The 13,467-nt window shown below is 39.9% G+C and overlaps 1 protein-coding gene across 13 annotated transcripts in view; it reads left to right on the forward strand.

Moving 5' to 3' along the window:
- Nucleotides 1–13,467, forward strand: part of POU6F2 (POU class 6 homeobox 2) — a 352,332-nt gene that overhangs the window by 15,752 nt on the left and 323,113 nt on the right. The gene's annotated exons all lie outside the window — the stretch shown is intronic.

Raw genomic sequence — 13,467 nt, forward strand, 5'->3', positions numbered from 1 at the left:
GAGGAAAGATGGAGAAAAATAAAAAAAGAGTTACTGTGCAGAAGTAATTGCAGCCACAAAAGAGTGGAGTGAGAATATGTGAGGAAGACCAATTGGCAGACACCAAGGTCAGCGGAGAAGGAGGAGGTGCTCCAGGCACTGGAGCTAGGATCCCCTGCAGGCAGTACTGATGACCATGGTGAAGCAGCTGTGCCTCTGCAGCCCATGGAGGTCCATGGGGATGCAGGGATCCACCAGCTCCCATGGAGGAGACCATGCCAGAGCAGGATGCCCAAGAGGAGACTGTGACCCCATGGGAAGCCCAGGGGAGAGAGAATCCCACTCTGGAGTAGCCTGTCCTTCAAGAACTGCACCCTGTGGAAGAGTGGCCCACACTGCAGTAGTTTGAAGACTGTGGGATGGGCTCACATTACAGAAGTTCGCAGGGAGCTGCTGCCCATGAGATAGACGTATGTTGGAGAAGTTAATGGAGAACTCTTTCCTATGGGAGGAACCCCATGCTGGAGCTGGAGGAGGACTCCTCTCCCTAAGCAGCAGAAAAAACAATTGATCTGACCATAACCCCCATTCCCCATCACTCTGTGCTGCTAGGGAAGGAGGTAGATCAGGGAAGGAGGAAGAGGTGTATGGAAGGTTTTTTTTAAGGTTCTATTTTATTTCCAATTATTCTGCTCTGATCTTAGTGTATATCTCTAATTCGAGCCTGTTTTTCACATGGTGGTGTTCAGTGCTGGATCTCTCCCAGTCCTTGTCTCAATTCATGAACCCTTCATTATATTTTCTCTACTCTGTCCAGCTGCAGAGGGGAGTGAGAGAGAGGCTCTGGTGGGTGCCTGGCATCCAGAGAGCATAAACCCACCACAGAGGGCCATGAGAATGGTGAAGGGCCTTGAGGGGAAGCCATATGAGGAGTGGATGAGATCACTTGGTCTGTTCAGCCTGGATAAGAGGAGAATGAGGGGAGACCTTCAACATCCTCACAAGGGGAAGTGGAGGGGTAGGAACTGGTCTCTTCACTCTCATGAACAGTGAGAGGATTTGAAGAAATTGCATGAAGCTGAGCAATAGGGGATTTAGGTTAGATATCAGGAAAGGATTCTTCACCCAGAGGGTGGCTGGAACAGGCTCTCCAGGGAAGCTGTCACAGCACCAAGCCTGACACATCTCAAGAAGCATTTGGACAACACTTTCAGGCACATGGTGTGACTCTTGGGGCTGTTCTGTACAGGGCCAGGACTTGGACTTGATGATCCCAATGGGTCCCTTACAACTCAACTGATTTTATTAATCTCTTTTCAGTGTACTTATATATTCTGAAGTGTTTTACAAATGCAACATTGTTCTGCTTCTGAGCCCTGTAAAATGAACTGGAAAAATATGGAGTTGAGCCTAGAAATTTTACACGGCAGTGAGTATATGGAAGTAAAGAACCTGTTGCCTGTGGAGTTTAAAGGATTGCATCAATTCCAGTGTGGAGCTTGGGCAGGATATCAGCAGTGCTCAGATACTTCCATTGTCCTCTGATAGCCCAAAAGCTGAAAAAATGTAGCTCTACAGATGCAAGTGTGAAGGCTGCTTTTTCACTGTGTTTCTCATTTAAAGAATAGATCGCAGATGCTAATGTGTGCTTGCAAACATAGCTTCCCGAAACCCCTAATCTCTTCCACTGTGTTTCTGCCAGGTGCTGTTTCCAGTCTAGAAGATTGTTCTCTTTCAGGTGTTTTTTCAGTTTTACCCCTTTGCAGGGGTAAGAGTATCAGGAGATGCAGTTCAGGGCATTCATTCATTATGTATTTACTGTTTTCTAGCAAAACCCAGTAGAATAGCCTACTTCACAGAATCATGAAATCACAGAATCAATTAGGTTGGAAAAGATCTTTGAGATCATCAAGTCCAACTTATGACCTGCCTTCTCAACTAGACCATGGCACTAAGTCCCACATTCAGTCTTTTCTTAAGCACCTCCAGAGATGGTAGCACCACCACCTCCCTCGGCAGCCCATTCCAGTGCCCAATCACTCCTTCTGTGCAAAAATTATTTCTAATGTCCAGCCTAAACTTCCCCTGACATAGTTTAAGACTGTGTCTTCTTGTCCTGCCACTGGTTGCCTGGGATGAGACACTAACCCCCAACTGGCTACAACCTCTTTTCAGGTAGTTGTAGACAGTGATAAGGTCTCCCCTAAGCCTCCTTTTCTCCGGGCTAAACAACACAAGCTCCCTCAGTCGTTCCTACAGGCCTTCTGTTCCAGACCCTTCACCAGCTTTGTTGCTCTCCTTTGGACATGCTCCAGTGTGTCAACATCCTTCCTAAACTGAGGGGCCCAGACCTGGACACAGCACTCAAGTTGTGGCCTCACCAGTCCTGAGACCAGGGGAAGAATCACTTCCCTGTTCTGCTGGCCACACTATTGCTGGTACAGGCCAGGATGCCCTTGGCTTTCTTGGCCACGTGGGCACACTGCTGGCTCAGGTTCAGTCTGCCATCAGTCAGTACCCCCAGGTCCCTTTCTGCCTGGCCTCCATCCAGCCTCTCTGTCCCCAGCCTGTAGCGCTGCAGGGGGTTATTGTGGCCAAAATGCAGGACCTGGCACTTGTCTTGTTAAACCTCATAGTGTTGGATTCAGCCCATCGAACCAGCCCATCCAGGTTGCTCTGCAGCAGATTGAGATTCACACCCAATCTGGTGTCATCTGCAAATTGTTAACAGTAGACTCAATCCCTTCATCCAGATCAACAGTAAAGATATTAAACAGGACCGGGCCCATACACAGATCTCTGAGGGACACCACTGGTGACTGACCACCACCTGGATGCAATACCATTCATCACCACTCTCTGGGCCTGGCCATTCAGCCAGTTCTTAACCCAGCAAAGAGTGCACCTATCGAAGCTCTGGACTGCCAGTTTTTCCAGGATTATGATGAAGGATACTTCAGTCTGTACCAAGGGAGACAAGACCTAGAATGTTGAATGCCATAGTCCCATCAACTAATACAGAATCTTATTTAAAACATGGGCTGTATGCATGGACATGGTTCTGATTTTGTTGCTAAACATGCCATAATCAATATTGCTAAACAAACCTTTATCATGAGACAGTCAGACCAACTGTAAATACTAATTAAAGACTAATCCAAAAATCTGTTGAAGTTTGTGGCAAGGTTCAGTGTGCTTTGAACATGTCCCAGGGTAAAGAAATAATTACTATTTTAGCAGGGTTCTGCCTCTGTAGTTGAGAAAATTTCTTTGCTAATGAGAGACTGGCTTCTTTTACCTGAATCTTCCATGTTCCAAAGCTCTCCTGTTTTTAGCTTGGTAGAAATAATGCTTACATAACAAGTATGAATGCACTGCAGAGAAGTAGAAGCAGAAAACCTTATCTTGCTGCATAAGGAATGCCATAATAGAAACTTGTTCAAATAAAACACAGGGCAATTATCCAGCTATACTACATTGTCAGGCTTCAAATCTGTTATACTTGTTTACAAATGTCTGTGGAAAAAGGATGAAAATCCTGTCTTTGCTGAAGTCAGAAGGGATATTTTTATTAACTGATATTGCTTAGAGACTTTATAGTAGTTACAGGTACAGAGAGTCTGTGCTGGAGACAGAACAATTCCAAATCTGCTCAGAATGATCGTGATGAACAAAGATTAAGGAAAAATTTGAAACTTCCAAAAGCCATGTATTGACTAATACCCAGTGTACCATGAAGGAAGTTAAAAAACCCCAATAGCTCCAAAACCAACATGCTCATTCTCAGTGGTTTAAAGAACCCCATATTCCAAGGATGAATATCTTTTTATTGCTCCTTTTTGCTTTCTGGTAGTAGCTACATTTTGGTGTAACCATTCACTGCTTCAGGAGCAACAAGAACTTTCAAAACAAGATAACAACAAACAACAACTTGTTAATTAAATATTCATGACAATATTCAAGACAACATTTTTATGCTTTATGTAATACTTTAGTATCACTGCACATAGTTTCTTGGAACGTGTACATTAGGACCCTCTGATACTTTAAAATTACTATGGCAGCAATCTTCAAATTATACACTGTCAGGATCAAATTAATCCATTTCAGTTAATGTTCTAGTCACAACAATTTTAAGCCCTGCTTGAATGGGAAAAGCCATGCTGAAGTCAGTTATACCCTTAAAGTTCGGAGTATGTTTCAATCCTTTGCTGGGGCATGGCCTAACCTCTGAATGGGTAAATGAGGTCATTGTGGGATTCTTCCACAGTAGTCTTCTCTTCCTGCTCCTCAGGCCATCTGTATGCAATTGTCCTTATCAACATGAATACACCTTTGTGGTTAGTATTGAGTCATCCAAATGTCATGTGATTAGCTTTAACAGAAATATTGTTTAGGAATATGCACAAGTGATGCATTAATTTCTGTGAGAAACACATATTTATTATTAGCTTTTCACAAATATTAAAATATATATGTGTAATGTTAGAAAGTTATGCTGTATTAATTCTCTTAAGTAGTGTGTTAAATATAATTTTAGGTTACAACATAATGTTAAAATAGAAACTCTGCGATGTAGGACTTTTTTTACTAGCTCAAGCAAGGGATAAGATAATCAAGAAACACTTTGCACAGAGATAGCAGCGACGGAACAAAGAGTTACAGTCTCCTTATTGGAAAAGACAAACATTCTTCCACCTTCTCTCCATCTTTATGGAACCACCAGGATTAAGGGGAAGGAGTTGACAAAAACCAGAGAAATTCTTAATTTTCAAGGAATTTATGCATCATGCATGAGATATATGAATATGCAACAGGCTATTGCTTTTAAGGTTATTCCTTTGTTCACAAGGTATGCTTTTTGTGACCTAGTACCCAAGAGCATCCAGACATCCGTAATTCTTTACTTTTTATTGCCTTGTAATTGTCCTAACTCTAAATTTTTATTACTCTAATTGTTTTACTATTTTTATAACCATTTTACTATTATTAAATTTTTAAAATTCTAAAACCCAAGTGATTGGTACTTTTCATTATTTCTAAAGAATATCCAAGAGATTTACTTCTGTTTTTTCTGTTTCTGTTATACAACCTATGCATTCTAAAAGCTATGTGTTCATGTAAGATGCTGGCTGTATATAAGCCTCCAGTCAGACACATGGATTTTAGGATGTTTAAAATCCTTGATTAAGTATAACATTATTGGACATTAATATGTTGCTTCAGTTCCTCTGAAGAGAAAGATTTAAGACACTGCAGGTTTTCTCTTGTTGATTGTTGTTGCTGCCTAGTTGTTTGCTTGCCTTTTTATACATACACATACTTGTAAAGAACTGTTATTCCTTTTCCCATATTTTCAAATTCCTTTTCCCCATAATTTCAAAGTTATACTAATTTGGAGGGAAGGGGGTAATATTTTCCATTCCAAGGGAAGGTCCCGCCTTCCTTGGCAAACATCTGTCTTTCAAACCAAGATAATGAGAAAATTAAATTCTAGATTCTTGGATTTGGAGAGCAGTGCAAAACTGTGTTTGATAACTGTAAGGATCTTGTACCTTGTACAATTACATATTTTAATGGAAGAATTACCTACCATCCACATAATTTAGGCAACTTTTAAAGCAGATGTACTTGAATGTTTTACGAATCTTGTAATTGTCAGTCTGTAGGTTTCTTCCTCCTGGTTAAACTTTTTAAATTTGTCTGTGTATCTTCTGATGCTTGATTTCTCATTTGGCATATGCTTGCTCTGACTTAGGCATTTAAAAATTATATGTCAAAGTCTGAGGCAAACACCCTAAAGCCTGTTTTCTCACTAAGTGCAATAAAGGAAAGCAAGTACTGTGAGCTACACTGGAAAGCCTTACTAAACTCATGTAAATAATTCTTAAGTAAGGAAATATGGACCATGCATTTCATTATAACTAATTATAATTAAAAGCAAATATTTTCCTAAAAATCTTTTTAAAAAACTCTTGCTGGATGTTAACTCTGGAAAATGAACTGTAAATTGCAAATGAAAAAGCCTGCAATTTCGGCTTGCTAGAAAAAGTCTTCTAAGCAATGCCCCAAGGCTGAGGGTTGGAAATGCTCTGTCTTACAACAGAGGATGAGAACGTGTCTAATAGCACAGGTCATTTCTATAAAATAATCAAAAGAGGTTTCTTCTGCATAGGAAATATTATCTTAATTGTTTTTCCCCAAATTATCTGATATATATGGATATGTGTTTTCCTAAAAAAAAAAAATTTAGATATACTGTTCAATTATAACAAATACTGACAATCATATAATTCTTATGTGAGTTGAATAACAGATGGGAAGAAAAAAGCATCTTGCAAAAAAACTTCCATTACTTCATAATAATATATCATCACAATTGTCTTGGTTTAATACACTTTAAGAGGTGGACATTCAAAAAAAAAAAATGGGTTACCTCCCATTAGTTTTAACCAATCCCTTTCCACTGATAAGGAGACACAGATATGATTAGATTGAAGAGAAAAAATAGCAGTTTACTATGAAAAGGAAACAGCAACAGGTAAAAAATAACAATTAATTACCACTAGCTACAAAATTGCTAAATCGCTCAATCCTCAGGAACAAAGAGAAAACTAAAATTGCAGAGGACCCCCACTCCCAAGATGGCACCTTCCACAGACAACTGTGTTTGGGCAGACAATGGGAAAGACAGCAGCAGGTTTTCCACCTCTCCTGACTATATGTGGAAGGAGAGAACAAAGAGAAAAAGAACACAGAAACTGAAACTCCTTGATTACAAATCTCCCTCTTCACCATACAACAACCAGCAGGAAACAAGGACAAAACAAAAAGAAAACTTGGAGTCCAAACTCAAATGCCCTCTCAGTCTTCCTGGCAGTGGCAGCTCTGTCAACAAAGGCAGCTGACACATTCTGGCAGCTGGAACTTGGGAACTGAAGAATCTGCTAAACCTCATCTGGCTGGTTCCAGATAGTGTCGGTTCTGCAGCCTCCAAGCCATTGGTGTTGGTGCTGCTGTCTCGGGTCCTTTTTACAATGAGGGTGAGGAAGAAAGACAGACTCCTGGTGGTCTTGATTGGCTCTGGCATCATACTGTGGACAGGTGTTGCAAAATTCACTCTGAAACTTTTGAATTGTGAAATGCAGCTTCTCAGGTTGCAGCTACTGTTGCCACATCAAAACCTGTCTGAAGCAACTCCCTCCAGAAGCCAGAGAGGAGCAAAATATAACAATTCTTCAAGTTAAAAATTATGAACACTAAACAGTTTTGGGTTTTTTTTGTAGATAGTACTTGGTTTGATAAACTTCACAGTAAAAAGTTTAGATTCTCTGTTTGTTGTTCTTTATCTTTCCAGATATTGTCCATGGAAAATCTACCACCATGAAGAGGGCCTGGATGTGATGATATGTTTGTACATAGCTCTTGTAGGCACACAGTTTGTGGTTATTGGGAGTGGGGCAGCAGTGGAGCCTCATCCCTAGTTGGGGCTACAGCTGTGTAGGTCAGGTGAACAGTATTGAAGGTAATGAGACATGGAGTGCTGAGGTGCACTGACCAGTCACAGAAGGGACACACAGGTGCAATCAATGCATGTAAGATGAGGCATATAAAAGGTTGTGTTGAAGGATAAGATGGGAAGAGGTTTGTAGCTTTCTGAAGTGATGTTGCTCTGTGTGGGCAGGTGTTTGAAGCCTTCAGATGTGATATTATGTTACTGTGTATGGGTGAGTGCTTAAAGCCTTCTGAAATCGTATGGTGATAACTCTGCATATGGTGCCCCTCTCAACTAAGGTGTGTGCTGTGGCATATGCTGCGACAGCTCTGATCACTTATGGCTACTGTCTTTGCTCTCCATTGGCTGTCAGGTGGCACACATTAAATAGATGGAGAAGCTATGAGTTTCAAGGGGAAACATTTAACATCAGTGCTATGCACAAAGAGTTGGAGATGGGAGCTTGTAGGAAAACCAATGTGTACCCAGCTGGGACTCTGAGCAGTAGTTCCAATATTGATTGCCATGAGATACACACGGAAGTTGTGCCTGTATAAGTGACTTCACATTGGAAGCATGTCTCCAGCCCAGGTTCCACAGGAGGAGGTTTTGTTTCTGCTATGTGGAGAAAGATGCTGGGCTGTATTCCTCTGCTCATTCACTCACCCTTAGTGCTGCTCACACTGGTGTTACTTTTTGGTACATCTCTAGTGTCGATCTTCTTGCTACATAATGGGTGTTTTTAACAAATGACAAAAATTAGCCATTTTGCTATGTTGTTTCTAATGGTCTAGCTACAAACAAAAGTTAGGGTCCTACTTGCATCTACTGTGAAATAGTCATATTTAACTGCAAATTGATGGGTTTAGTTTATAAAGCTGAAACTTATTGGTGTGCAGAAGAGTTTTCTCTCTGATTAAGTATCTCCTTATTTCACTTTGCAGGGTTATGTGGAATACCCAGTCCATGCAGACTTTGTAGTCATCCTTTACATAAGAATCAGTTAAATTCCATGCCTTTTTGTGAGATGTGTTCAAGTCTGATACTTAGCAGGATAAAGCTGAAGTAAATGCACACCTGTTTAGTTGTCAGCTGATAGTGACTAAAAGTTCTCAGTGATTTTTATAGTATTGACACTATATATTGTTTCCCAAAGTTCTTCAAAGCCTAATAAAAATCCATCTAATCAAGAGACTCAGTTCAAGTCTGTTGCCTACATGTTACATTATATGTTTAAAAGATGGTTGCTGTGGAGATGAACACAAAAGAACACAGACAGACCCTTCTGTCCAGAGCCCAAGCAAGTCAGTTCAAATAAGGAACTTCTGTCTTGACCTAAGGTGGGATTAATTAAAACCTTGGATGTCAGTATGACACAAAGAGCAAAGCATATTGTCTGATTAGGAAGGATACTGTCAAGTGACAGACTTGTCTGAAGAAAGTTCCCTTGCCAAAAGAAAAGCCCTCAATATGGGTCTGAATACTTTCAATTTTTTGTCTCCTCTTGGGATCTTTATGGCCACTTATGGACAAATGTTTCTTAAAATCTCATATTTAGGAAAAATCCAAAGCAAACTTTCTGAGTGTTTTCCTGTAACTGATTTTGTGAACTGGCTACCTGCATAGCACATAGGCTGGGGCAACTGAGGCTCCACAGTGTGGGAGCAGAAAGTGTTCAGGACTGGGAAAGGGGACACCTGACTTTTTATTAAGCAAAGCTATTGGGAAATGGATCTAAGAGGTACTGTTGGGAAACATGGATTGATATTTGCTGGGTTATTGCAGAAGAAAAGAAGGGATAAGAGTCAGTGCTACAAGATGCTCTGTGTTTGCCTGTGTAGTGCCACATGCCCTTGCTGCTTGGCCTGGCCATCTCTGGGACAAGCAGGTTGCTTGCTGTGGTCACCCTGGGCCTGTGCCTTCCCATACTGGTGGGTTCTTTGATGCAGCCCCTTAGTGCTCCCCATGCCATCTCTTCTATCATCACTTTATTAAAAGGTTTTAAACAAAAGATAAAAGCCCTTTTCTATTCATTCTTCTGTTTGCTTCCACTAGGCTGCTCTCTAGGAGGGTTAAGGGTCCATATTTTTTAGCTCCTGCTAGTACCATGTTTGAGATGATGGAACCAGGCTAAAACGTGATGATGGTTACTGGAGGAATAATCTTTTACTGTCTGGTAAATTGTGTTTTCTTCTGCATCTGAACTGGGAAAGTTTTCTCTTTGGGCACGAAGAATTATAGAAAGCCATACTTGTAGGCACAACACAAATAAATGGTGCTATAACAATTTGTAAACAAAAGATCTGCAGTGGGGCTAATTCCATTATTGCTACATAGTGATGTTTATATCAGCCCATGCCATGGGTCTAGGGACCTCTATCCATGTTGGAGTGTTGCACTGACCTTGATCCTATGTAACCTATAGTTTACTTGTGCTGTAGAGCACTTAAAGAACTGTATAAAATGTATGTCCATTTCCTATCTTTCTATCATATTAAAATATAAATGTGAATTGACTGTATCCAAATAATATTCTGTCTGCTGCATGTTATTAATTTCCAAATATGTTTTTCTCCTGGGAGTCTTCTGTGAATAAGTGGAAAGAACAGACAGTAGCATAAACTAGTCCTTCTCTTACTCCCTTTGAGCTGTTTCTTTCCATCTTTTCTCACATGACTGCAGTAAGCTCAAGCTAAGTATCCCCATAAACTGGTGGTGGAATAGAGTAGGAGAACAGCATGGTAACTATATTAGGGGACTTTAAATCACATTTTCTATCAAGAAGTCTCTAACAGGAGCTGCACTGTATTAAGATTGTTAGGGTTACTATAAAAATTATTTAATAATATGATACCTGAACAACTGAATGCCATTAAGGTCTTTATAACATGGCAGCAAAAGTGTCCTGTGCAGTGGCATGTTAATAAGGAGTGGTGTCTGAAGTGGTCTCCCATTATGCACCAGTTCAAAGGGGGCAGGGCTTGTTCAAAAAATGATGGTTGCTATAAGAAGAGCTTGAGCAGGGATGCCTGCAGATAGCACACGGAGGGCTGAGGTGAAATGATTAAAGGAGAATGCTTGAATTTTATTTCACCACAAACTTTTTCTCACCATGCATGCTAATTATACTTAAGAGCAAAGTTTTCTTTAGTGGTATCTCTCTATTGCACTCAGACAACGAAAAAGATATGCTGGCAAGGTCTTCTTTCTTGTTATGTATGTTGAGCAGAATGTTCCAAAGTGCAGAATGCTGTCTGTGCTCATGCCACACAGTCTCTCCATCATTTCTGTCCCCTTTCAGAGAAAGAATTGGAATATTTGTCCATCTTTGTTTGCAGAAAAGACTCAAGGTGAGGGAAAGAACAAATCCTGTAAGGCAATTCCGTCACTCACCTCATCTTCATAATCTTTCCTTGGCTTCCTCTGCCTTCTAACCCTGCTATTGATCGTGTCATAGGCTACAGTATTCCAAAGCAGGGGGCTGAAAACCTTTCCGAACAGCAGTTGCCAGTCTGCCTGTTGCAGCTTGAAGAAGAAAAGCATGCTGTGAAAACAATCAGTGCATTTGCTTTAGATCTAAGTGATTCCAACTAGGTCGATGCTTCATGCTGATATGTTGAAAACATTTAAAAAATTTCTCAGAGTTTGATTTCAACTGGAACATTTCAGCATGTGTCTGACTCTCTGAAGTTGTTATTTTTCACTAATGTAGCAGACAACAGGTTTTCTTCTACCCTAGCACAAAGCAGTAGGGAAACTGGGCCTTTATTTGAATGACTTTATAGGAGGGGGAGGTTTGTTGGGTTTTTTTATAAGCTGAGGCTCTTGCAAATTGACTTCAGAGGAGTACCACTTTATTTAAGGAAAGGGAGAATAGGTAATCAGTTTTATAGAGTGCAAATGAGAGTATAGATTTATTTAAGCCTCTTTTTCCCCCCCATACTTGAATTTTCCTTCAGAGGCAGGATAGTTCATAAATACATATAGAATATTTTATTTTCTTTATATACATGATGGTTCTTTGTAATGAGTTTGTCTTCAATATAATTGGCCTGATTCTCTCTCATTTGAGATCACAGCAAATGAAACATTGCAAAAGGAAACTAGTCTCATCCAAGTTAGCATTCATTCAGTTTCCAGGAGTCGCGTGAATCCAGACAGCATCTTTCTATGGCAGCTAATGGCACAATTGGTTTCCACACTTATTGGAAAAGAACACACAAAACCAGAATTTGCTATAGACTGTCTTACTGTTTGGTTTGGTTTGCACATGCTCTGAGCCACTGGAGTCTATAGGAAGCTAAACTGAGCAAAAACCCCAGGGCTATGGTTCTAGTTTGGAGCTGGCTGTTCAGTGGTTTTGCATGGGAGCCCATCAGTAGGACCTCACCTCTGATTCTGCTCCACTGCACTTTCAAGCATACTCCTCTTGTTTTATGTGCTCTTTTCAATAACAAGTACTTATCAGTGCCTGTTGATCTCTTTGGGATACCTTTTTACATCATATAAATATGTATTAAATATATCTTGGAATTTCTTTTCCCTGAAGGAAGTGAAGCCACTTCTGTGCTGTTGCCATCTTTGCTGCTTGCTTCAAATAACACAAAGAACATTTTTGTGCTGCTTCAACAGGAAATAGTGAGCAAGTACCTGCCTTGAGGTATTACAATGAGTTTCAGAATACCAGCAGATAGAGATAAAGAGTTTAAAAAACTGAAAAAATTGTTGGATGAAAATAATAATAATAATAATAATAATAATAATAGTATTAAAAGCTGTATTTATCTCTGGAGAGGAATTTCAATCCCCCCTGAAGTGAGCCTTTGCAAATGCAGTGTATATATGGCACTAATGAATTTCACACTTCAGCATTTATTTCACCAAATATCGTGCAGGGAAAAATAGTCATCATTTAAGCAGCTATAGCTTGCAACTGTATAAGTCCTAGACATTACAACTAGATAAGCCAGTGTAGAGGTGTGTGTGAGAAATCCTATAGTCTTAGTGGCATTCTTTCATTCATTTATTTTTAAAATTATCCATGAAGTGTTGCAGAAGTGCAAGTTATGATTTAAATGTACCGCTAGGAATCCTGTTTATAAAAGGTATATACACTTAATTTATTTATGCAAGATGATGTTTTAATTAGATAATTGATTTTGTTTTCTCCAGAGGAATGGGTAGAATCTAGAGAAGGACAAACTTCAATTTAGTTTAAGGAGCTTATACCTGACAGAAATGTCACTAGATCAGACCCTTCTGCTGTGATCTACCATGGCTGCTGAGCAATGATGATTTCTTTCCAATAATACTCTCCCTTTGGAACTTGTTGCATTGGACCCTGTATGTGAAAGCAGGGAGGAAAGTTGTTTGAATTATGAGTCCTCAGTGGTCCAAATGAATTGCCTTCTATTGGCATGGATTTATATTTTTAAGTTGCAGTGGTTCCTGTAACATTTGAACTGCTTAGGAATTCATTACAGTGTCAGTTTGTAACTATAGGGTCTGTCCAAGCAGAGGCTATTATGCTGAAATGCTCAATTCCTCCACGGAATTCAGAGAACGTGAATTAACTTGTGCTTGGGTGCACTCCTTGGTGGATTAGTGAGGAAGTAGTTAAGGGTGATTTAAAAGTTATTTTATATATTCTACTCTTTGTCTGCCTCTTACAAATACTTCTTCAGACCACTTTCAGTGCAACCTTTTCACCCTCCCTCAACTATAAACAAAAATATAATTCAGAATCTCAAACCCAAAAGGAATTCAACCCAAAATCATGGTGCTTCCCATATGCATTCTAACCTTCACCCTGCTTTTCTTGATGTAGCTTTTTAAGTCATGAGTTTTACACAATATTAGCCATAATTGGAATTGACAACAGAAAACTACAGAAGGCAATTCACTTAATCTAAGTTTGTTGTGAAACTGAAAACAGAGTTCTGTCTGAATTCTCTGTAGATTTCCTGGCAGGAAGCATTCTGTCATTTTCAGGT

Source organism: Lonchura striata, chromosome 1, assembly GCF_046129695.1.
Source record: "Lonchura striata isolate bLonStr1 chromosome 1, bLonStr1.mat, whole genome shotgun sequence".
Taxonomy (NCBI): domain Eukaryota; kingdom Metazoa; phylum Chordata; class Aves; order Passeriformes; family Estrildidae; genus Lonchura; species Lonchura striata.